At 41.4% G+C, this 24,550-nt stretch overlaps 1 protein-coding gene across 1 annotated transcript in view; it reads left to right on the top strand.

The window, feature by feature from the left end:
* The first annotated feature begins 11,439 nt into the window (after positions 1 to 11,439).
* The window catches only part of ADRM1 (ADRM1 26S proteasome ubiquitin receptor), a 420,397-nt gene continuing 407,286 nt past the window's right edge, over positions 11,440 to 24,550 (top strand). The window contains exon 1 of the mRNA XM_044090413.1: positions 11,440 to 11,551. The gene's annotated coding sequence lies outside the window, so the exon portion shown is untranslated. The remainder of the gene's footprint in view (positions 11,552 to 24,550) is intronic.

Here is a 24,550-nt window from a genome sequence, read left to right as displayed (position 1 = left end):
ATTTCTTGATTTGTCCCAGATTGACTGAGAGCTATGTAAAGTGTATGCATGTGGTGTGTGTGTGTCTGTGTGTGTGTGTGTGTGTGTGGGGGGGGGGTGTTGTTGAAGATGGAAGCATGAGATGTGGTAAGTGTAAGTACTGAATCTTTCAGATGGGAATAATCAAAGACGTAAGAGTTATTGCAGACATTGCCTGGATATTAGTATTCAACCCACAGTGCTATTGTAACCCTTCAACCCTACCTAGCTCCCTTAGTGACCACCTCCCTACCTCAGTAGTAAGACACTCTCCCAATCTTAACAAGAGCGACCAATACAAAGAGTGCCGAAACCTTAAAAACTACAACCCTGTCACCCTAAATGGATTACTGTCCACTGTAAACTGATCATTCCTACACACATTACCCCTTAATGAGGCTGTCCAAAGATTCAACAATATATTCCTAGAAACCCTTAACACTCTGGCTCCCAGTAGAACAATTAGGCTAAAATGTAATTATGCATCATGGCTAAACCAGGCAACTCGGTCACTTATGAACAAGAGAGACACTGCCTGGAGAGCATGGGAAAAAAAAAAACTCAACTTTCCACCTGAACTTATATAAACAGCTTTGCAACCAAACAAAAAAGCAGGTCCTACTAGACAAAAAAAAATGTTGTCAAAAATCTCAGAGCAACCCACATTCCAACCTGAAAAAAATTCTAACACTCAGTAAACAAAGTACTAGCTCCAGGGAACCCCTCTTCACCAAATCCCTTCCCTAACAAACCTGCTAAGGAAACTGCAACTCTACTTAAGTTTTTTCATCAAAACAGTAAAAAAGCTTACTAAACCAGAAACTCTTGATATTATTTATTTTTACTTATTAACATTTATTTACTGGGAAAGTCAGACTTGGAATGAAGCCAATTTTCAGCAGAGGCCCGGGGAGAAACATTCCAGATGCATGTCTTTGTAATGTGGGAGGAAACTGGAGCACCAGGAGGAAACCCACATGAATACAGGGAGGACATGCAGACTCAGCAAAGAAAGCACTCCAGCCAAGAATTTAACCAGAGAACCTCTTGCTGTGAGGAGACAACGCAACGGCTGCACCACTGCACTGTTCAATATTAAGAATCTACCTCCCACCTCTTCTCTTCCCTCTTTCTCCCTAGCACCTGTAGCAACTCCCTTCATCAGATCACTTCTTAACTAACTCAAACCCTGTTCCCCATCAGTTGACAAACTCCCTCCATTATTTCCCAAACATGCAGCTGAATCTGTAGCATACCCTGTATCTATACTTATCAATAAATCCATCCAAGTAAATACAGTATCAGATATCTGGATAAAATTATTCATATTACCCTCCACAAGGGAGGAAATTCTACAGAACCCTCAAATTACAGGCTAATTCCCATATTGTCCCCCTTATCTAAGATACTGGAAAAATGTATATTTAGACAAATACTAAACCACCTCTTACAGGCAAACCTAAATACACCCACACAGCACGGTTTCCGACCTTTGCACAGTACTACCATTGCCCTCCTATCTTTCACACACACCATTTCCCAAGCCAGAGATAATAATAAACACATATCAGCTCTATTCCTTGACCTATCCAAAGCATTTGTTACCATTTCCCATCCCATCCTCCTAAACAAACTTTCTAACCTACAACTCTCTACCTCCACTACCTCCTGGTTTAACAGCTACCTCTCAAACAGATATCAGCCCATCAGATGGCAAATATCCTTTTCACCTTTCTGTCTTAAGACTGGAGTTCCCCAGGGTTCTATCCTGTCCCCCCTCTTTTTTAATATATTAACAAATAACTTCCATATCTCCTGCCCCCACTCTACCTTAATACAGTACACAGACGATTCCACAATGATTAACACTTCTGACAATATACAAAATCTCCACACTGTCACTCAACAATTTCTGCACCTAGTAAAACAATGGCTAACCAAAAACAACCTGCTTCTCAACCCCCAAAAGACCAAGCTTTTCCTTTTGCTTTCAAAAAACCACAGTCCAGCTAAAGTCAACTTCACCGTCTCATCCTTAAATAATACAATTATCACTATCAACTCAAACAGCAAATTGCTTGGTGTTACTATAGATGACCAATTAAAATTCGACCTAAACTGTATCAAAAAGTCCAATCAACCACTAGGTCTTCTATACCGCAACAACAAATATGTACCTAACAAATCTAGACTTACACTGGCTCAAACATTTGTTCTACCATCCCTGCTGTATGGTGCTTCCATACATAGTAAACTCCAAATTAATCTCTTACCCAGACTAGAAACCAACTATAACAAGATAGCCAGATTTGCAGCCAGTAATAGCGACAAATCCCATCATTGTATATCCCTGAAAAACTTAAGATGGCTTGAGCTCCCCCACATACTTCAATTATCACAACTACAAATTGCACACAGTATCCTAAATAGCCCCAACTCCTTCCCTGGCCTTACATCCATAATTATTTATTTTATTTTACATTTGTTGACCAGGCTAGTCCAACTGGATACATGTCCATTTTCAGTGGAGGCCCGGGGAGAAAAGCTCACATTCCAGAAAAAAAATCACAATAAGATAAGTAAGTTGCTAAGATTTAACAAATGTAACTAGTAAATACATTTTAGCTAAGAGAATACTAGTAAATAACAGTCAAATAAACCGCTCACACCAACACTGAAACACTTGTCAAAATAGAACGAGAAATAGCAGCAAAACACAAGTGTATCCACCACGGAACTGACAGCAAGTACTCACAACGTCCAAATAATACGAAAAATTCTTCTTTATTCCATGAACAAAACCAGGAGAAATGAGCGCTTTCACGTAGCAACTGTACGCTTCATCAGATTCTATTTCTAACATGATTAATTCAGTTTATATAGCTATACAATATGCTTAATTAATGTGATTAAACAATTAACTAGCCAATGAATCATCACATTTTAAAGCGACATCTTCCTTATATTGCACTACTATTCAGTTATCTCATTTCTAAAACATATATCCATTTTAATGCATTCTTAAAACTTTTAAAACTCAAATATTATATAACTTACATAAACTAACATATGACATTAATATATGGACTAAATATATGTATATAAATATAACTAAAACCTTATTAACATTTCAGTGTGTATTGAACTTAAAATCACCTAACATTGTACTAAACTAGTATATAATTAATAAAGTAGATAAAAACATATGTTGTCTAAACCATTAGATGGTACATATTAAAGTGCTTAGTGCAAAAATGTATATAACTACTCAATATATATATATATATATATATATATATATATATATATATATGTGTGTAAAAAATATGAATGACTACCAAATTCCACCTATTAAATGTAAATATATATAAATATATAAATATATAAAAAATGTGTTAATATATAAAAAAATACATATAATAAAAACTGCATTATTTACGATATTTTAAAACTGGCTTCAAGGGGACATATTGATTTAATCCCGGAGGGTAATGTGCTCTCATCCTTAATATCCATTCTAATTCCTTCTGTTCTAGTACATTCACAAAGTCACCCCCTCTTTTATTCTTATTTACAATTTGTAGAACTCTAAATTTAAAATCATGACCATTGTACTGAATTATGTGCTTTGCTAGTGCATTAAGTTCATTACTCTTCTTGATGTCATACGTGTGATTGTATATTCTTTTCTTTAATTCTCTTTTTGTGAGTCCTATATAAAATGCAGAACAACATTCACAGGTGGCTAAATAAATGATATTACATGTATCACAAGATGCAAAAAACCTAGGGGTGAAGGAATAATTCAAAACAGGATGAGTAAATGTCATAGAACATTTGTTCTACCATCCCTGCTGTATGGTGCTTCCATACATAGTAAACTCCAAAATAATCGCTTACCCAAACTAGAAACCAACTATAACAAGATAGCCAGATTTGCAGCCAGTAATAGCTACAAATCCCATCATTGTATATCCCTGAAAAACTTAAGATGGCTTGAGCTCCCTCACATACTTCAATTATCACAACTACAAATTGCACACAGCATCCTAAATAGCCCCAACTCCTTCCCTGGCCTTACATCCATAATTATTTATTTTATTTATTTATTTTATTTTACATTTGTTGACCAGGCTAGTCCAACTGGATACATGTCCATTTTCAGTGGAGGCCCGGGGAGAAAAGCTCACATTCCAGAAAAAAGATCACAATAAGATAAGTAAGTTGCTAAGATTTAACAAATGTAACTAGTAAATACATTTTAGCTTAACAGTAAGGAAAAAGTCTTCTAAGCTAACATATCATGTATGGATATACATACAACCAAAAATAGTAGGTAAGTAAAATTGGGCACTATTTGAACTTTCAGATGGTTTTACATACAATGGTGTTAGCAGAGAAGGAACAGCTAGTTTGTGTGACTGAGAAGAAAAGGGTCACGAGACAGTGGAGGAAGTTAGTCTGGGTTTGCAAAGGGGCATAGCCAGTGTGATTTAAGGTATGGTTTTAGCTTGGATTTAAATAAGGTAGTAGAAAGTAGGGAGCTTAGATCAGTAAGGAGGGAGTTCCAGGTTTTACCCACTGTGTTAGAGAATAGAGAATCTCCAGCCAGATTGTTGGTTTTACATAACTTTACCATTATTTTGTTTGAAGAGCGCAGGGTTTTCAGGTTATTGTAGGGGGTGATTAGATTAGTTAGTATTGGAGTAGCTGTAGGATGAAACAGTATCTTATAGGCAATACTTAATTGGTTTGATAGAATAAGATTTGGCAATTCTAACCGCCCTAGTTGATTAAGATGGTTACAATGATGGGTTCTATAGGTAGAGCCAGTTGCAAATCTGGCAATATTATTGTAGGAGCTAGCCAGCTTGTTCAGATTGCTTTTGCATAGTTTGGTATAGATAGGGGAAGCATATAGTAGGGATGATATAAGGTGGGTCCGGGCAATAGTGGTCCTTGCTAGTGGGGTAAGAAAGGGTTTGATCCTATAGAGGGAACCTAGTTTTTTGTTTACTGTTTTATAGTGTTGTTAATATGTGGCTCAAAGGTGAGGTGGTTGTCAATTAGTACTCCAAGTAGTTTTGTAGTACTCCAAGTAGTTTTGTAGTAGAGTTTGGAGATATGATTGTACCATTGCCAGATGTGATTGTAAAATGTAATGGGGGGGCTCTGCGGGTGGGAGTAAATAGTAGCATTTTTGTTTTTTTGGGTTCAGGATAAGACATTGTTGAAGGAGCCAATTTTCTACTGTGTTAAACATGTCTTGGGTTAGGGAATGCAGTTATGAAAGTGAGGAGGCTGAGCATATTAGTGCAGAGTCATCTGCATATTGGCTACAGGTGGCTTGAGGTAGTAGAGTGTGTAGGACATTAGTAAAAATAGAAAAGAGGAGAGGACCCAATATGGAGCCTTGAGGGACTCCAAGGGTAATCGGTAAGTGTGAAGACAAATTGTTTTCCCATAGTACAGCCTGTTGCCTATTATGTAGATAGGATTGGAACCATTGTATAGCAAGTGGATCCAGTGAGAAGTTGCTAAGTATGTTTATGAGTAGCTGGTGGCTGACCATGTCGAAGGCTTTTGACAGATCAATGAAGAGGGCTGAGGACAGAGTATCGTTATTACGGTTTTTGTTAATGACATCATCGGTGAAGGAAAGAAGAGCAGAAGAGGTGCTGTGAAATGGTCTGAATCCATGTTGGCAGGTAGCTAATAGGTTGTTTGCTAGTGGTTTAATAGTTGCTTATGAATGCACTTCTCCATGATTTTTGCCAGAGGGGATAGTATGGCTATAGGCCTATAGTTAGGAAAATCTTTGGAATTACCACCTTTATGCAGGGGGGTGACATGTGAGATTTTCCAAATAGTTGGAATAGTTCCTTCAGAAATAGTTCTGTTAATGAGGATGGATATGGGGTAGGCTATAGCTTTGGCTGCTTTTTGCAGGTATTCTCCAGGTAATAGATCTGCAGAGAGGGTGGTGGGTTTAAGTTTTTTGATTAGGGTGCAGACAAAGGATGTAGGAACGGGTTGGAATTGAAATATTGGGGTGCTATTAGGGATAATATTAGAAGGAGATGCAGTGTCAGTGGATAGCTGATTAGCCACAGATTGAATGGTGTCTGTGAAGAAAGTGTTAAAAGAATTGGCAATTTGGTTGGGGCTAAGGAGATTGGAGCCTGAGGAGGTGGGTGTGATTGTGTGACCTGGGTGCAGGAGTTTGACCAGAATTTTTGAGGTTTGTTTTGGTTGGTCTGTTGGAGTTGGCAGTAATAGTTTCTTTTATCTGACAATATGGCTTTTTTAGTTTAATTTCTTAGTTGTCTAAATATTAGTTGATCAGCCATGTTTTTGGTTGTATGCCAGGTAGCCCATAGTTTGTTTCTATGGAGGATTTTTTGTTTGGTAGTTTTGGTGAGCCAAGGGGCTGGTTTAGACCTAGTTCTTACTATTCGAGTTGGAGCATGGTAGTCTAGAATGGTTAAAAATTTAGAGTTAAAGTATTTAACGGCGTTGTCTAATGGTAGGTGTTTCAGGGGTGACCTGCAGTCTCAGGCTGCAAATTCTTTTTGAAAGCTATCAGTGTTAAAACTTTTATTACATCTTATTTTCTTATATATGGTTGGGTTTGGCATATCAGTCTTATACCTGATTAAAAGATGAATGAGTGGTCACTTATATCTTCTGGGAGGGTCCCTACTTTATAAGATTGGTTTTGACTGTTTGTAAGACTCCAATCTAGGATGCTGTCGTTATTATTATGTTTATTGGTTCTAGTGGGGAGTGTAATGTTTTGTATAAAACCATGTAGGTTGATGTGTGAAGAAGGCTGTTCTGATGTGCAAGACATCCAGTTTATATTAAAGTCACCAAGTATTATGGTTTCTTGTGGGTAGGTGGTGGACAGCCAGCTTAGGATAGCTTCTAAAGTTGTGATGTTGTTGCCTGGGGGAAGGTAAAGACAGATTATGTAAATGGATTTACATTTGTCGTGTTGAAATTTAGAGATAAGAATTTCAGCGTTGCTAGTTTGGGGAAGTTTAGAATCAATGGAAGTGATTTGTAATTCAGATTTATATAGGATAGCTACCCCTCCTCCTTTCTTAGAGTTACGGTCCAGTCTCAAGATGCTATAGCCAGGGGGAATAACTGTAGTATCCTGTATGGTTGATTTGAGCCATGTTTCAGAGAGGCAGAGGATGTCAAATGAATGTACATCTATGAGGGCATGTAGGTGAGCAACTTTATTGTTTATGCTTCGAATATTGAGATGGGCTATAAGCATAGAGTTGGAGGGTCTGTTGACCAGGTCTGAATTAGTAGAATTTGGTGTGTTAGGCTTGATGGAAGTGGAAGAATTTGGGCCAGGGTTTGGGTGTATATCACCGTCAATTAGGGAGTGGACTTGTATTGCAAGAGAGAGTGTTAGTTCTTTACATGTTAGGTTATGGAGTTTTTTTAGTTCTAGCGCTGTAGTATGTGATGTGAGTGAGCCTATGAAATTTAAATGATAAATATTTTGGTGCATAGGATGTATAATTGTGGCTATGAGGGATGATGAATGTTGGTGTAGAGGTTTGTTTCATGGGGTTATGGAAGTGTAGGAGGTTGTCGTGTTCATACGAAGTAAGTATATAGGGTATAGCTAAAATAGATAGAAGTGATAGTAGGAGTAAGGGTTTAATGTATATATATATATATATATATATATATATATATATATATGTAGTGTTAGGTGACATTGTAAGTTGTAGTGTGTAGGTAAGTATATAAGGGATGGGTGTTAATAGAGATTAAATGTTGGGAGGTAGGCTTTAGCTCTTTAAGGGGTTGGTCTATGTGATTGATTGGATTACAGGGGGGTCAGTGTGTATAAATGTAGAAGTACTGGGGGTGGGTGAGATTTGGAGGCAGGGTAGGGGAGCGGAGTTAGTCCCCAGGGCGAATGGAGTGGGTAGAGCCACAGAAGGAATGAGCCCTAGGAGAACAATCAGTGGAGAGCTGTTTGTTAAGGTAAGTGAAGGTGGAGAAGGGTGGGAGATGGTAGTCTTGATAGTAGGGATAGAGGGGGTATAGCTGGCTGATACAGAGTAAGAAGATATAGGGATAGTGTAAGACTATAGCTCTGCAAGCTTGAGATACTATGTTTCTGAGAGAAGGGTTTCAAGACAGAAGGATAGTTTAGGTAAAAGGCGCCACCTAGTGGCCAATGTCGAATTAATTACAGAGGTTCCCTTTAGTAGGTAGTAGGTATTGGAACTGGAATTAGAGAAGGCAGAATATTGTGTATTTACAAGGGTATAGGAGAGAAAGAGGGGTAGGAAGGAGAAAAGGGTGATAGTGGCTGCTGGACACCCTAGCAGGGGATTATGCTTTAAGAGCTACAATAAATTATACAATGCAACTTCTGTTGACAGAATTTGTATAACACATACTTTCTTCAGTTTTATTATTCTTCAGGGGCTGTTTCTCAGGGCGAGAGAAGAGGCAAATCCTTGGTTTGGGGTGAAGACGTCAGTTAGTGATAAGAGGTTGCTAGCCAACAGGACAGGGTAGGTCCACAGTTATAGTGCCTTACGAGCAGGTAGGGCAAATAAAAGGTGAGCACCGAAGCTGGGGACGCGCAGCAGCCAAGGGTTAGACCAGGGTAAAAAGATTCAAATAATTACATCCTACACACCCAATTGTGACCTCAGACACACACAACAAAACCTTCTGCAGGTGACCAAGCCAAACAAAATTTTATAAAAATACTTTACAGTCATTCAATTGCATACACATGGAACAAACTTCCATTGTCACTTCGCTCCTCTACCAAAAGTGGCAAATTCAAAAAGCAACTAAAAATTTATTTCCAATATGCATGGATCTGTACTTGTCAGGAAATTACCTAATACATTTTTCTTCTCTCAGTTAACATATTGTATCTGCCTGGTATCCACCTAAACTGTACATATATTTGTCTCTCTGCAGTTAGTACGTATGCTATTAAATGCATCTTTGTTATACTATGTCATGATCTTCTTCTTTCGGTTTTTCCCGGTTAGGGGTCACCACAGTGGATCACCTGCCCCCTCATGACTGACAGAGTTTTACTGTGTCGAGTTGCCAGCCCAGCGCCCAACCTTCCACAGAAGGCACACACACACGCACAGACTCACACCCAGGGCCAGTTTACAGTGTCCAGTCCACTTACAGCATGTCTTTGGGATGTGGGAGGAAACCGGAGCACCCGGAGGAAACCCACACGACCACAGGGAGGACATGCAGACTCCGCACAGAAGGCACCCCAGCTGTACTATGTCATGATGTTGCTCTGATTATTATTTTTTTTTTTTAGGCATTGCTACATTCCCTGTAAATAACATAATGCTAACCAAATTTCTCAAACATATTGTTACTGCATTCTCAAAATATTGTACTTTTGCTCTGTTTTTGTACTGTTAGAATTGTTAGGTTTTTCTTATTTTTTAATTACTTTCCTGGAGGTGTTTTCTTCAGGTCTCTGCTGAAAAAGGGCTCTCTGGGCCCAGTTGGACTGACCGGGTTAACAAATAGGTTCATATGTGTGTACTAGGCTAATGGCTCTGGAGCTTTTATAAGCCTAGCCCATAGGATTACCCTGGCATTATGCCACCTGACCTTTGTTCCCAGTGCTTCTGTCAAGCAGAGCCACTGGATTGATCCCCCAGGGTGAATTTTCTATTTCCCATCCACTCAGCAAGATTTCTCTTGAAGAGGGCCAGTGAGGCACTCTGCTTGACATGTATGGGAAGTCTATTCAATAGCATTAGCAGTTTCTGGGAACACTGTAATCGACATGATTCGAACCTGTGCAGGGAAACCCTAGTGGATTTTTAGCCCATTGCCTTAACCACTCAGCCATGATTACCACACAATGTAAAAATAAAACAAATATTGCTGTTTATGCCATAAAACTCAACCTCTTACCTCCAGAATTTTTTTTTTATGTTATATTTGTTGACCGGGCTAGTCTAGCTGGATACATATCCATTTTCAGCAGAGGCCCGGGGAGAAAAGCTCCATGCACAAATACATTAAGGCATTAAAAACTTAGAAAAAAAATGACTAGCTTAAATTATACAGTATAACATGTAAAGAAAGTAAATTTTGTGAATACTGTACAGAGACATTAGAGTAGATTTTGGAGATAAACATGTCTTAATTCAATAGAGGGGTTACAAATACAATCAGGCAACAGTTAAACATAGTAATTAAGCATCAACATTCATTTCAGAGAAAAAATACAAACCACTAAGTAAGAGAAAGAAAAATAGAGACTAGGAAGGACAATAATGCAGGTAAGAAGGGGTTAGTAGTTGATAGTCAATGACCCTCAAGGTGGGGTATTTGTTATAAAGCATGAGAGGAGGGGAGGAGAAGAAGTGAAGAGTATGTTTCAATTAGGCTTTGAGCAGGACAAAGCCATTGTCTTTTTAGGTAATGTTTGAGGTGTTTCTTAAAGCGTTGTGTAGATGAGAGAGAAGTGAGTGTATTTGGAAGCTTATTCCAGATTCTACCAACAACATTGGAAAAGAGTGAATCTCCTGTTTTGTTATTAGATATATTGTTGGCAATGTGTAACTTATTAGCTGAGCATACTGTAAGATTTTTGTATGGGGAGATCAGATTAGAGAGGACAGGGGTGTTGGTGGGGTGGTGCAGAATTTTTTGTGCAATCAGCAGTTGATTGTATTGTAGTTGGTTTTGTAGTTCTAACCAACTGAGTTGTTGAAGGTTGAGACAGTGGTGGGTTCTATAAGGGGAGCCAGTGGCAAATCTAGTAATATTATTATAGCTAGTTTCCAGTTTGGAAAGATTAAGCTTAGATAGATTGGTATAAATGGCAGATGCATAGAACAGGGTAGAAGTAAGCTGAGTCTGGGCAATAGAATCAGGGACAAATCTAGAAGTACTCGGGAACTTAAAAAACATACAAGTTGTATTAACTCAAGAATATGACAGAGGAAGAGAATATGATTTAGTATTCATTTGCTGAAGTAAAAGAAGTTTGTAAGTCTTAATTACTATGATTATTTATTAAGTGCAATCCACCACCGTTTTTGCCAAAATCGCAGGTGTTAGGAGACAGAGCAACGTTCTGAGCCATATGAAATATACTGAAAATCCAAGTACAGAGGCAAGCCATAAATAAATAAATATTAATATTCAGAAGTCGTATGTCAGGTCAGTACAGCCTGCTTAAATTAAACTGTCATATCACATCTTACCCGATAGAGGGCAACAGAGGCAATACCTGCTACCCGAAGTCTTCCGACCACAATCAGTCCTTCATGACACAGCAAAGTCCCTCTCGAAACAAGGGAGGATGATTGACAGGTATGCTGTCCAATCAACGTTTATCTTTTGGCCTCTTTGCCAATGATCTGCGGAAGAGGGTGGATTTCATGTTCGAGGACGTTACGTTACGCTAGTCTCTTCTTGGCGAAAAACCTAAAACTGGTGAAAGGAATCGTGAAGTGAAGTTGTGGGTCCTGCATAAGTAAATGTAAGTAATCGAGCTTAGTTGTGGGGCATAATTGTGCAAGTTAACACTGTTCACGGTGTTGTGTTCCGGTCCGGGATGGGATAACGTAAAGCATTTGTGGGTTTCTGTTGTACACAATCTTGTGTTCCTTCATTTAATGTTTTCCACTCTGGTTCTTTTCTCGATACAATTAACTTTTGTTTTATTGTATAAAGTGCTTTTGAAGTGATGTGTCTTGATAGGCTGTAACACTTATTATTTTAAACTTTTATTTCTTGATCTGCAGTATCTGTACTGCGCGTATTGGTTTAGCTCGACATCTCACTCTATTTGTAATAGAAGTACTTGGGCTGTGTGTGTTTATGTATGACTTGCACAATCACCTGTTTACAAGTTGGAGCTCTTAAATGTTTCTTAACCATCTTGTTTACTCTATAAAAAGATGTTCGGGCGATTTGGAGACTGTTTACCAACAGAGTTGGTCAGCTGTTCCAAGGACCCTTTTCATTCACCACCTGGGACAGAAGGCAGAGGAGAAGCTGACAATCCGATCATTAACAAACACAGTACGGAGTCGAAGCTTAAATGACTTCTGATAGTTATGTGCTCCACAAGTCATGAAATAAGTGCCCACTGTCAGGAGCGTTACTTATCAGAAGAGTTACAGGAAGCAGTTATTAGTCCTGGTTCTTGTCAAAGTGCAGCTATAGGATTTATTAGTTGCACATAAGGGGGTGTTCTGAACTACAAAATACAATGGGATTATTGAATGTTCAAATCACATATGCATGCTGCCAGTAACCATCTTCAGGGTCAAGTAAGGTGAGGTCTGCAGTAAGTTTAAGGGTGCCTATGTAATCGTTCAAGCTACGTTTGAAGGATGGCAAAGAATCGCATTGCTTGACCTGCAGAGAAAGTTTGTCCCTGAGCAGAGGGGGGTTGCAGAGTGAAGAATGTCTACATTCATTTCCTGCTGTAGGTTTTTATCTCTGGTTGCAGTGTTGGTTGCATTATTTTACTTGGCTAGAAAAGGGAGGTAAACTCTAGCAGGATCCTTCTGGGCTTTGTAAGTGAGACGAGCGTGTGTAAGAGTGCACGGACAAGGCTTCCTGTTTCTCATAATAACTTCTGATTTTTGAGATCAGAGGTTATTTTGGTTAGGAATCCTATGCTGTTGAGTCTAGCAAGGTATATGCTAAAGGGTGTGCTGTAGTCCGTAATGAATCTGATCATCACAGTACAATGTAACAATTATTTCTCAGGTTTGCTGGCATTGGCAGTTGAGAAGTATAGAAGGATTTCTTGATTACATTAGCCATATACTGATAGGAGAGGCAGCTGTTGAACCAGGTGACCAGATGTCTTACCACTGTTTAGCTTGATGATGAAGTGCTGCAGGCTGCCTGGATTAGCTTTTTTCCCTGAAGAGGATAATTAACGTTTCTTGACATGAACACCTGGTGATACCTTATTATTGAAAGGCAAGTTATATCAGTTAACATCAAATTTGATCAGTCAGCAATCGTTAACATTTTTGAAGTCAAGAGTAGTAAATGTTGAACAGGTGGGGACTAAGCACAGATCACCGAGAGACACCATGTATACCCTCTGTATGATGAGACCTTATCTACGTAGAAGTTTGTTCTGTTCACGAGACAGTTGGCTACCCATGTTGCCTTATAGGGATCAGTGTTTAAGGCCATTAGCTTATTAATGATTCTTTTATGTGGCATGGTGTCAAATTCCTTGGCCTGATCAAGATAGGTATCGCAAAAAAGTGTACCTACTGCTTAAGCTGACTAGGTTTAGCAGGCACTATCTACTCTTTACAAAGTTAAAATGTCGTTGGTTGAGCCTGTCATGATTTAAGAGGTTAGTGCTTATGTGCCTTGTGGCTTCACATATCAGACTCGTAATGCTGATAATATCTGTAGTTTAAGGGATCTGTAGTTGGTCCATTCTTTTGGTTGAGTATCGCCACAGTAATATGCCAGCTGGGGACATAGCCTGTAGTTAGCATAGGTTAAACAGTTTAAGGATGGGCTCTGTAAGCACATGTTTGATACTATTAAGTGATCCAGTATGTTATCGGGACCCATGGAAGAAGTGGTTTTGATAATTCAAAGTAAGAACATGTTTGTTAGTAACATTAGGGGGTGTTGGGGTGGCTCAGGGATGATTGGACCTGAGATGGGAGTTATAGGGAAGAAGTTGGCAGCAAAGTTTGCCACCAATGTTTTTAAATGTAATTTGAGTTTGAATGAGAGCTCCATTGTGGAAAGAGAACAAAATTGTGAATTATTTCTTATTAGTTTTCCAATGTAGTTTGCCATCAGTTGCACCAACTCCTGGTGTGTCTGATTCCAGCAGGTGTTTCTGCATGCTGTGGCAGTTTTGTAGGATTGCTGTTCTTCCTTTCACATTTTGACATGTGCAGAGGTCCGTTTAGTTTGAGGCCACATTGATCTTGAATAGCATTTTTTTCTGATGTTCATTTTTTTTTCTGCAGGTTATGGGCAGTAGTGCTCATTAAGGAATTTAAAAGTTAGCATGTCTAGAAGAAATATGTTCTTTACAGGCACTGGAAGTCAGTTTTTTTTTTTTTAGTGTAATATTTATTTTGTTGGGAGTTTGGGGTTATAACATGGCGATCATTTTTAATTTTGGCAGTAAGCATGCCTTTTCTTGCCTCAGGTGTGAGAAGATATAATTATTTGTAGCAGCACCTGGGCTGACTTGGGACTTGTGATTTATTTCACATAGTTTGTAAGAGAGAGAGGTGGAGTATTAACTTGGATCTCCAAACCCCCAACACCTGATTAAAGTTGTCGTTGTTTGTAGTCTAGATAGAATGTTTTTTCAGGTCACCACTCCCCAGACACGACAGGAATTTTCTGTCAGTTGTTCTTTCACTTAAGCAGTCTTCTTCTAGACAGTGAAAGTGCACAGGAAAAGCTTGTAGCAGTTGATGCCTGAAGTAAGCAGTCTAATACAGATCGTGACTGTTTGCCCACCTAAGAGGACTCATTCCTGTTTTCACTCCCTTTCCATTTGTTATCACCCTGGAATTTAAAAAGCATGCTTTCACTCTTCACATTCAGTTGATTTGCTGTGGACCTCTGGTTGAGAGAAAGCCTAAGTTTGGAATGCAAAATAAGGTTATGGCGGTTTCTCACTGCATAGAAATTTCTTCTCTCCCTTGAGCTGATTGTCTTGCCAGGGCCAGTTCTAAAAAAAAAAAAAAAACACGCTAACCTATTCTTAGTTTTTGCAAGAGACAGGCCCTGGGTATGCATACTGGACAGCTCCAAGGTAAAGAAATTCAGGATGCTTACCTTCAATTCCCTCCTCCCTTCATTTTTTTTCTTGTGGTCAGTCTGGAAGTCAGGGATACATACCTGCATAGCCCCATTTTCAAGTAAGTGGTCTCTTGTGGGATCGGATAATTTTCAGTTTGCTTCTTTGCCCTTTGGACTTTTCATTGCTTCAAGGGTATGTGTAGAATATTTAGTTGTGGTCCTTCCCCATGTCAAACTACAGAGCATCCATAGTTATTTCCATCTGGATGATTCTCATTCAGTCCCAAGAAGAATTGAGCAAAGCCTTGTGTTAACGCTGTCTGTATTTTGTTAGGTTAAGGGTGTGCTGCAGTCTGCAGATGTCACTTGCTTTCACAATTTGGACGCTTTCTCTGGGCTGTCTTGAGCATAACGAACATCATGTTCTTTCTTTACCCAGTCTGCCACTCTGCCTTCTGTAGTTGCCAGGACCCACCGTGAAGGCTGGATTAAATGTCCTCTTTGACTGCAGTGGTTGTCTAAAAGAAAACTGGGGTGGGACCTCTGGAATCAGTGGTGACTGTACCAGTCCTTTGAGAGGATGCCCCCCCCCATCTCTTCTATCCACAAGCAATCCTTTTTGTGGGTGACTCTGGTAAGGGTGAGTCCAAGCATGCCCTTCATTGATCCCAGAAGAGAACCAGACTGCAAACTTGCACTCCTGTGATATGGCTTGGGGAATGTTCACGAGTTTGTTGTGGTTGAACCAGGGAGGACAAAGCCAAGCGCATCAACTTCAGAAATGGTGGCTGTCATGTTTCAGGCCTTCAGACCAGATTTACAATCAGGAGTCCTAAACCTCATTGCAGGCAAGAACAAGGTCATGTGGCATATGTGCAAACAAAGGGGCACTTGCTTTTATTAACTGTACAGATTAGCCAAGTTGCTCTGGGAACTGGATACAAGACAGAGTCCAGCTTAGATCTTATTGTGTTCCATTGGCACAGAATGCTTTGCCAGATCACCTCGGCATCTTTGCACCCAAATCCACACAAATGGGTGCTAAACCTAAAGGCCCTTTAGTGAACTCATTCTGATTTGCTCATTTAGGGCACTCCAGAGCTGGCCTTCTTGTCTTAATGTAAAAGTACCAAATTCCAAACTTTTTTGTTCTGTGACCTTTGCAAGCCAGCTGTAGCAGGGTATGCATTTTCCTTCCCTTGAACAAAAGGTCTTTGCGCCTTTATCTGTGATGACAGAGGTGGTGAGGAGGGAAAGAAGCTTAATCGTGGTTCCTCTTCTGTGGTTGAGGTAGTACTGGGTCTGTCCGCTCAAGAAGTTGAGCAGAAAAGGCTCTGAGTTCTTTCCTGTTATCGTGCAGCTTTTGCTGCAGGAGACTGCAATGCACCTATACAAAAAACTTTTAATTCTGCAGTGACAGCCTTTCTGCTAGGAATCCTCAGAAGTGTTTTACTGGGAAATGTTATTTGGCAAAGTGGATTCGATTTTCCATTTGCTGACATTTGCCACAGAGCGTCTACGATCAAGCAAAGCATACCTCATCTTTGCTTCAGGGCGCTTTTTCTTATGCATGTTTTAAGGTGCTTCTGTAAGCCTGTTTACATGAAGAGCTGTGAAGGACTATTTTTAGTAACTGTTCCATCAATAAACCAGAGGTTTTAAGTTTAAATCCATTGTGAAGGCCAGTGCCTCCATATTGGGAGTTTTGGAAAAACTGATCTCTGCTCCATTTGAACATGCAGCCTCCACCACAGTTGAAGTCCCTTTACTGTAGAAGCGTGTACTTGAAACAAGAAGGATCTCTTGAGTTGCATGCCTTTACATGGCTTACATGGTCTTGTACAAAGACAAGACGTTCTTTTGAGACCAAGCCCTTATTTTTGCCTAAAGTGATTGTATAAAGTAGTATTTACTCAAGTAATTTGACTTTGTGTTTTTTCTAAAGCTACTAAATGAAGAAAATATTGTACCTTTTGGGTATACTTGGACACCTAAGCTTTACCTAGACAGAACAATGTCTTTAAGTAGACTGACCACGTTTTTTTTTTTTCTGTACTAAGTCAGGCAAATGGGGAACACTCTGGCTGTATGTTCAGTGTTGCTTATTTTAATTTGTTTATTTAGTTTGGTAACCGGGGTTGCTTATTTTAATTTGTTTATTTAGTTTGGTAACCGGGGTAGGGCACTGCTCCAAATCAACCTATTTCAGATTCAGCCTGGACAGGTATAAATGATAGCAGACAAAAAAGTCAGAGGAAGTATAGGTTCATAGGTGTGTACTAGGCAAATACCCTGGGGCCTTTACAGGTCTAGCCATAGGATTACCCTGGCATAGTGCCACTAGAGTAGAGCCACTGGAGTTATCCTCTGGGTCAGTGAGGTGCTCTGCTTGACATGTATGGGAAGTCTGTTCCATAGCAAGGGCAGTGTCTGGGTTATGAATCTGTCACTCCAGCATGTTCTGTTGATTGTGGTAATGAGGTTGAGATCTCTGGAGCGTGTGGTCCGGAGGGATTGGGATTTCTTTAGATGCAGCATTTCTAACAGAGATGTAAGTCAAGCAGAGATTGCCTCCAAGTAGGCGATATGAGACAGAATAGTTGAGTTTTTTGAGCCTGTCCATATAGCACAAGTGTTAAGGCCTATGATCCTCTTTGTGAGGTACTTTTGTGGCCTCTCCAGTTGTTGCAGGTGTCTAGTGAGGTGCATGCCAAATGCATTGTACTCTATGATTGGCCTAATCAGGGAAGAGTAGAGGGAGACAATTACCTCTTTCTTCCTGGATGCAAAACCCTTAGTAATGAGATGTGCCACATAGAAGGACTTTCTGACCACAGTGGCAATGTGGTGATCAAAAGAGAGGTTGCTGTCAACCTGTGTTCCCAGATCTCTTATAACACCTTCTGTATTCAGTGGACTACCATCAATGTGGTAATTCATGGGAACCAGGTTTTTCCCAAAGGGGATGACGACACATTTTTTGGCGTTGAGCTTAAGGGCATGGTTCTGACACCAGTCATTGGTCACAGTGAGGCCATTCTGTAGGATGTCAAAATCACTTGTGGAGTTAATAACTCCCAACTTGCAATTGTCTGAGAACTTTGTCAGCCAGAGTCCCTCCGTGATGGCTTGGACTTCAGAGAAGTAGGTATCAAACAGGAGAGGACCCAGGACCGAACCCTGTGGGACTCCACTTGTGACTAATCGGCAGTCTGACTTGGAGTCTGCTACTTTCATGCTGTGGATTCTATCTGTGAGCCAGTTTCCAACCCACCTAGTGATATAGGGGTTGATGCCAAGCTTAGTGAGTTTTTCTGTGATTCCTAAGTGGGGAATGGTATCAAGTTACTGGAGCTTTTCTCCTCGGGTCTCCACTGAAAATGGGCCACAAGCCCAGTTGGACAAACCCGGTTAACAAATGTCAATAAATAAATAAAAGCCGTGGCCAGATCAAGGTAGGCTGTATGAACCACCTTGCCTTAATCCACAGCTCTGATGACTGACTCATAGAAGTCGACCAGGTTGAGCAGGCATGATCTACCCAGGTTGAGCAGGCATGATCTACCCTTCACAAAACCAAACTGTGTGGGATCCAGAGTTTGGAGATTCCCTATATCCTGGTTTATTGGGTCCATGATGATGCGTTCCATAGCTTTGCATATCAGACTCGTCGGGCTAATAGCCTAGTACCTACCTATGAACCTATCTGCCCGAGGGCATTTATAAGCCTAGCCAGAGTGTGTCTGTTTTCGCCACCCCATTGATTAATTAACTGATCCTCTGTCAAGCAGAGCCAATGAAGTGATCCCAGGGGTGTATTTTCTGTTACCCATCCACTCGTCAAGGTTTCTCTTGAGTGTTAGTGAGGGGCTCTGCCTGATGTAATTTGGAATTTTGTTCCAAAGCATGGGGAGTCTCTGTGACAGGACTCTATCCCTCCAGCATGTTCTATTTATCGTTGTGGTGAGGTTTAGCTCACTAGAGCGCATGGCTCGCAGTGACTTGGATTTCTTTACGTGGAGCATGTCCATCAATTCTGAGTTGGACATGGCTTTGTAAGTCAGGCAGAGATCACCTCTGAGTAAGCGATATGCCGCTGAGTACACCCATAGTTATTTTATTCGGGCTGCATTGGACATATGTTTGAGACCAGTAATCCTCTTGGTGAGGTACGTTTGTGGTCTTTCCAGCTGCTGGAAGTGTCTTGTGAGGTACATCCCAAATGGGGCATTGTACTCTATGATGGGTCTAATGAGTGACTAGTAGAGGGGCACTATAACCTCTTTATTTCTAGATGCGAACCCTTTAGTAATTAGATGGGCCACATAGAAGGATTTCCTAACTACTTTGGCAATATGATTGCCAAAGGAGAAATTACTATCTACCTGGGTACCCAGATCTCTTATTACCTCTTCTGTTTTAAGGGGGCTGCCACGTATGTAGTAATTCGTGGGTGTTTTGTTTTTCCCAAGCGGGATGACTATGCATTTTTTGGCATTTAGCTTGAGGCTATGACTTTGACACCAGGTGTCCATCTCAGTAAGGCCCTTTTGGAGGATGTCTGTGTCAGCCAGAGAGTCAGTTGTGGCTCCCAGTTTGCAGTCATCGGCGAACTTGGTTAGCCATAGTCTCCTGTGTTTGCCTGTATTTCTGAGTAGTATATGCCGAACAGTAGGGGTCCCAGGACTGAGCCTTGCGGGACACCACTTGTGACTGGTTTAGAGTCTGACCTGGAGCCCGCTATTCTTACCGTGTGAGTTCTCTTTGTAAGCCAGTTGGCAACCCATCTCATGACGTAGGGGTTTATGTTCAGGTTGGTAAGTTTTTCTGTAATACCCGAGTGGGGAATGGTGTCAAGCCTTGGCGAGGTCAAGGTAGGCTGTGAGAACCACCTTTCCCTCATCTATGGCCTTGGTGACTGTCTGAAGAAGTCAACCAGGTTTAGTAGGCATGATCTGCCCTTAACAAAGCCGAACTGGGTCAGGTCAAGTGTTTGGAGGTTCCCAATGTCTTTGTTAATGAGTTCCATGATGATGTGCTCCATAGCCTTGCAGACCAGGCTAGTCAGGCTTATGGGGCGATAGTTACCAGGGTCAGTTGTGGCTCCTCCTTTGTGGAGAGGAATAACCGTTGCTGTGTGCCATTCTGTGGGCATGTAGCCTTTGGAGAGGCTGAGGATGAACAGCGTGTTTAGGTGGGGGTTTGGTTCGTTCTCTAGTTTGTGCAAGACGCAGCCTGGGACACCATCTGGTCCCATTGACACTGTGTTTTTGGCTTTTGAAAGGGCTGTTTTCACCTGTGTGTGTTTTTTGGGACACTACACTTTTCCGGTATTGTTGTGGGCCCTTTTGGAGGTGAGAGGGGGGTGAAGTTTGCACTGAATCTATCTGCCAGGATGTTGGCAATATCAGTAGGTTCAGTATATTTTGAGCTATTTTGCACTAGTTCAGTGCATATCTGTGAGTTGTCACTTAGATTCTTAACCACAAAGACTTCTTTGTGGTTATCTTTTGAATCCTTGGCTATTTTTCTTTCGAAGTTAGCCTTGGATGATTTCATGAGGGACCTCAGTTTCTTACTGATACTGATCAGAGATGTCTTTCCTTCTTGGGATTTGCTTTTTTTCTGAACTAGTGTCCTCCTTCTATTGTATAGCCTGTTTATTGCAGGGGTCCACCAAACTGGTTTCCTTCTGTTAGAGAAGTGAGTCTTGTTTTTGCAAGGGATGGCACGATCCATGTATCCTTGTTAGGCGCTCATAGACTGCATTTGGAAAGGTTTCTGCATCTTGGGCAGCGTTATCCTTTAGCGTGGGGGCTGTGAAACTTAACACCTCTGTCTTAAGTAAGGTGAAGTTTGCTTTAGAAAAAATTTTTTTACTGTGGTTTCCTTAGTTGAGGGTGGTGGTGGAGTGTGGACATAGCCTAGTGGTGGTGGAGTGTGGACCTACCTATGAACCTGTCGGCCTAAGGGCCTACGTAAGCCTAGCCAGCAAGGTTCCATAGCTTATGCCACCCAAGAAAGTTAATTTCCTGTGCCACTGTCCAGCAGAGACACAGAAGTGATCCCTGGGGTGTATTTCCTATTTCCCATCCACTCATCAAGATTTTTCTTGAGTGCTAATGAAGAACTTTGCTTGACATAGATGGGTAGCTTGTTCCAGAGTATATGAAGTCTCTGGGACAGGAATCTGTCCCTCCAGCGTGTCCTGTTTATTGTGATGACAAGGTTTAGGTCCCTAGAAGCATGTAGCTCGGAGGGATTGGGATTTCTTTAGGTGTCACCTTTCTTGAATTTATATCAATACAACTCTGATCGTGTTGGAGTTGGGGTTTGAGATTTCTTTAGGTGTAGCATGTCCAACGGGTCTGGGTTTGACATAGCTTTATATGTTAGGCAGAGATCACCTCGGAGTAGGCGATATACTACGGAGTAAAGCTGGAGTTTTTTGAGGTGGTCAGTGTAGGGCATTTGTTTGAGGACAGTAATCCTCATTGTGAGGTACTTTTGTGGCCTTTCCAGCTTCTGCAGATATCTTGTGAGGTACATTCCAAAAGGGGGGGTTGTACTCTATAATGGGTCTAATGAGTGACGAGTAGAGGGGAACAATGACTTTTTTTTTTTTTTTTCCTGGATGAGAACCCTTTTATGAGGAGGTATGCCACATAGAAGGACTTCCTGACTACTGTGGCGATGTGACCATCAAAGGAGAGACTATTGTCCATCTGGGTCCCAAGGTCTCGTATCAAGCATTCGGTGTTAAGTAGATTGCTGCCTATGTGGTAGTTCATGGGTACAGAGTTTTTACCAAAGGGGATGACACTGCAATTCTTGGCATTGAGCTTGAGGCCATGGCTCTGACACCAGGCGTCTGTCTCAGTGAGGCCCTTCTGTAGGATGTCCACATCATTTGGGTCTTGACTATGGCTCCTAGTTTGCAGTCATCTGCGAACTTTGTTAGCCAGAGGCCTTCTGTGTTAGCCTGTACTTCAGAGAAGTAGATACCAAACAGGAGAGGTCCCAGGACGGTCCAGAGTGATTAGTTTATGGTCTGATCTAACCAGTGACAGGTTGACCTCCGGTGTGGAACACCTGTCGCCTATGTTGGTGATGACCAGGTCCAATATGTTTTCACCTCTGGTAGGGGAATTTACCAGCTGATCCAGGGCGTTTGCTTTGATGAATTCCAAGATGTGCTGGGCCTGGGAATTTGTACTAGAGTAGTTTTCCCAGTGATTGGTAGGGTAATTGAAATTGCTCAATATCAGGGTGTTTGGTAGGACCTTCATGTTTTCCAGTGTCTCCAGAAAGGTGGAGTGGTGGTCTTGGATCATGGAGGGTGATCTGTAGCAGGCCACAATTTGCATTGCAGATTTGCCCGATGTTAGTTGCACATGGATGATCTCAGAGGTATCCTGCTGCGCCACTAACCTGGAGGTGTAGGTATCCTTGATGAATATGGATACACGCCCTCCTTTTGTGTGGGGCTATAGTTCCCAGGGTCTGTAGTCGCTCCACCTTTGTCGAGACCACCCTAAGAGACTATAGGGGTGACTATAGCAGTGTGCCATTCAGCAGGGACAAAGCCTGAGATGAGGCTGTGGTTGAACAGGGCACACAGGTGATATGCCAGTTCACTCTGTAGTTCATGTAGAACACAACCAGGGATATTGTCAGGTCCCATAGAAGCTGTATTCTTGGCCTTGGACAGTGCTGTTTTAACCTGTGCAGGAGTAATACTGGGTGCCTGGCAATTTACTGGTGTTGTGATGTTCTTGGTGGGGGGGGGGGGTAAAGTTGGCACTGAATCTGTCTGCCAGTATACTGGCAATATCTGTTGGCTCTGTATAGGAGGTACCATTGTGCAGTAGCTCAGAGCAAATCTGGGTATTGCCTTGGAGATTCTTTACCTAACTATAGAAGGCCTTGTGGTTGTCTTTATCTGCTGAAACTCTATTCTCATACCTAGCTTTAGAGGATTTGATGAGGGATCTCAATGTTTTGTTGAGGCAGGTAAGGGAGTTTTTTCTAGTCTTGGGACTTCACCTTATTCCACATCAGTTTCCGCATCAGTTTCTGCCTTCCGTTGTAGAGTTTGTTTATGGCAGGGGACCACCAGATTGGCCTCCTTTTTTTGGAGGAGAGTGTCTTGGTTCTGTTGGGTATGGCGAATTCCATGCATTTGTGTACGTGTTCGTACAGTGCATTGGTGTATGATTCTGTGGTCACACAACTATTCTCCGTTTGCATGGGTGCCGTGACGTTCACTATCTCTGTTTTTAGGATCCCAAAGTTAGCTTTGGAGAAGTTTTTCTTTGTGGTTACCTTTGCTGGGGGGTGGGAAGGATGAGGATTTCCAAGGTGATTAGTTTGTGGTTGGATCTAACCAGGGAGGAGCTGACCGTTTGTAGAGCAAAGGTTGCCCATGTTAGTACTGACCAGGTCAAGGATGTTGCTACGTCTAGTGGGGGTAAGACTGAGCTGGTCCAGGGCATTGGAATTAATGAACTCCAGGAAATGTTTGGCAAGGGTATTGGTACACGAGGGGTAGTTGAAGTTGCCTAGTAAGAGAGTGTTGGGTTGGACCCTAATATTCTCCAGGGTGCTTAGGAACGTGGAGTGCGAGTCTTGGGACATGGTTGGGGACCCTATAGCAGGCTATGACCTGAGTCAGTGTCTTACCAATGTTAGCCACACCTGAAGTATCTGTGATGGATTATGTTGGGCTGCCAGTCTGGAGGTGTGCTCATCCTTTATGAATATGGAAACACCGCCACCTTTGGAGCTTCGGTCCAAGTTCTGTGGCCGGAAGGTGTGGAATGAGTTATAGCCTGGTAGTACAGGGGTGCTTCCTGCTGCCTTGAACCAGGTCTCTCTTACAGCACAAGTATCAATGTTCTTCATTTTAAGGAGTGCCTCGAGCGAGTGGATTTTGAGATTTTAGACTTCTAGTGTTGAGCAACATGTGTGCCGATAGCAATGCATCAGTAAAAGTAATAATCATAATGTACAGTAGGCAGAAGAAAGGGGTAGTTAGAATAAAGAGCGTAGAAGATCATCTAAAGTGGTAGTTCTCATTACAGGAGAGACATCTCTCCTGCAGCTAGGCATGCTTTGTAACTGCCTGTGACGTGTTTCAGTCCTGCTTTAATACTAACCCCACGTGCAGTAATTCATAATGTTTGTAGCAGCGATCCCTACAGTGAAAATAGATGTCCAGCATGATATTCAATGCTTGAGTAAAATCACTGCTTGCGTTCACCCCCTTTCTCATCCTTGTTTAGGAATGAGAATTACCTTTTTTTTGCCCTTTCAGGGTGGCCTGCATCTCTCTCTTGTTTGGTCTCAAAAATGTGTTTATTGGTGACCACTCCCTGACTAGAAAAAGGGGAAAATAAGAATGTTGTTGCCTAGATTGCACTCGAATTCAAGGTTGATAGAATAGTAGCCATGTATGGGGATGTCTAAAACCTGTAGAAATCAGGCTAGATAGGTCTAAGTTCTCTGCTGTAATTCCCACTTTGACTCGTACTACACCAGTGGTCTTAAACATCTAGGATTATGATGAATGTACTTGCACAGCTCTAACTTCAGTAAGGACTAAATTGCAGTGAGTCTGCACCTTTCCCTGCATGGAATGCTCAGTAGCTCTGCTCCCAAATAAATGTAGGACTGTGTGAACATTAAGATTTCCTATGTTGGGCAGTGCTGACCAGCATGT

The sequence above is a fragment of the Protopterus annectens genome, chromosome 12.part0 (assembly GCF_019279795.1).
Source record: "Protopterus annectens isolate FY-2018-M chromosome 12.part0, PAN1.0, whole genome shotgun sequence".
Classification (NCBI taxonomy): Eukaryota; Metazoa; Chordata; order Ceratodontiformes; family Protopteridae; genus Protopterus; species Protopterus annectens.
This window is presented reverse-complemented; position numbering and strand designations above follow the sequence as displayed.